We start from the raw sequence: 2,043 nt of genomic DNA, 5'->3' as shown, positions 1-2,043 counted from the left end.
CTTGTCATCAACTCACCACACGCCCTGACTATCAAATTACCACAGCTACGACACAACTCACCCACCACGCCCTGACCTGTCATCAACTCACCACACGCCTGACCTTATCATCAACTCACCACACGCTGACCTGTCATCAACTCACCACACGCCTGACCTTCATCAACTCACCACACGCCTGACCTGTCATCAACTCACCACACGCCTGACTTCTCATTCACACTCACCACACGCCTCCCTGTCATCAATCACACACGCCTCACCTGTCATCATCACCACACGCCTACCTTATCATTCAACTCCCACACGCTCTCACTGTCATTCAACTCACTACACGAGACGCCCACCGTCATCAACTTCACCACACGCCTGCCACCTGTCATCAACTCACCACACGCCCCTGATCATTCACCACACGGCCTGACCTGCCATCAACTCACCACACGCCTGACCTGTCATCAACTCACCACACGGCCTGACTGTCATCAACTCACCACACGCCTCACCTGTCATCCAATGCAGCACACGCCTCACCTGTCATCAATTCACCACACCGCCTGACTTGTCATCAACTCACCACACGCCTCACTGTCATCAACTCAAGCCACACGCCTCAACCTGTCATCAACTCACCACACGCCTCACTGTCATCAACTCAGCACACGCCCTCACCTGTTCACATCAACTCACCACACGCCTGACTTCATCAAACTCACCACACGCCTGACTCTGTCATCAAGCTCACCACACGCCTCACCTGTCATCAACTCACCACACGCCTCACCTGTCATCAACTCCCCACACACCTGACCTGTCATCAACTCACCACACGCCTGACCTGTCATCAACTCACYACACGCCTGACCTGTCATCAACTCACCACACACCTGCCCCCTCATTCCCCTGACTGACCAGAAACAGCCGCCTGGCCTCACACAGCCCTCCACACATACTTCTAACCTCAGCACATCCCCATAGTGTGCCTCAACTGTTCACTAGTGATGTGTTCCCCAGAGTAAAACCTTGTCATCGATCTCATTTCTCTCTCTCTCTCTGTTCTCTCTCTTTCTCCCTCTCTCCTCCACAGTAAGCCTTTGAAGCCCACCAACTCGTCCAACAAGCCTCTTCCCTTCATCAAAATCATTGAGACCAAGTCCTGAACTGGTGAAAGCAAGGGAGAAGGGGCTAACCTAACGACACCAAACCTGCTAAGCTAAGCAACAACGGACTGAAATAGACCACCACCACATTACTACCACACCAACATCACAGTACACGTATGAAGTTTAAACTGAGGTGACCACAACATCACATCAACTGACCACCAGCCACCCATGGCCACACTCCTTCGATAGGACACTATGCAATGTGTGTGTGTGTGTGTGTGTCAGAGGAGGCTGGTGGGATAAACTATAGGAGGAGGGGCTCATTGTAATGTCTGGAATGGTATACATGGAACAGTCAAAATGGTTTACATGTTTGCTGTGTTTCATACCGTTCCATTTATTCCTCCTATAGCTCCTCCCACCAGCCTCCTCGTGTGTGTGTGTGCGGTTTTGGATTGTGTATGGACATAGATATACTGATAGAGTTGATTCACAATAGAAGTCTATTTATTCATAGCAGACAGATTATTCTTTCTAACCCAGTGTCATAATCTATTGTCATCTGTTGAAGTCCGTCTGAAGGACTTTACTACTGAGAGAGAGGACCAGAGACAGTGTGATAGCAGTACCCTGTGGTCAGTGAGGGTCTGATAACAGACCGAGTACTTTGGCCTCAGAGAGGAGGCAACCATGCCAGGTTGGGCCATAACAGAGAAATAAAATGGCTGATGATTGAGAGGGGGATCGAAGAGAGAGAGAGAGATGGAGGGTAAGAAACCAGAATACAACCAGTTTGTCATCTTTTTACCATGGCACCAAGGCAGGATAGAGGGAGTGTTGCTACAGTATATAGGTATTGGAGAAGCAGAAACACATTAAGGATAGTGTCCCCCATTAACCTACTTCCTGTGTCTGTGACCTAGAGTCCCCCATTAAC

Source organism: Salvelinus sp. IW2-2015, unplaced genomic scaffold, assembly GCF_002910315.2.
Source record: "Salvelinus sp. IW2-2015 unplaced genomic scaffold, ASM291031v2 Un_scaffold6108, whole genome shotgun sequence".
NCBI lineage: Eukaryota > Metazoa > Chordata > Actinopteri > Salmoniformes > Salmonidae > Salvelinus > Salvelinus sp. IW2-2015.
The sequence above is the reverse complement of the archived record's forward strand: the minus strand, read 5'-3'. Positions refer to the sequence as shown.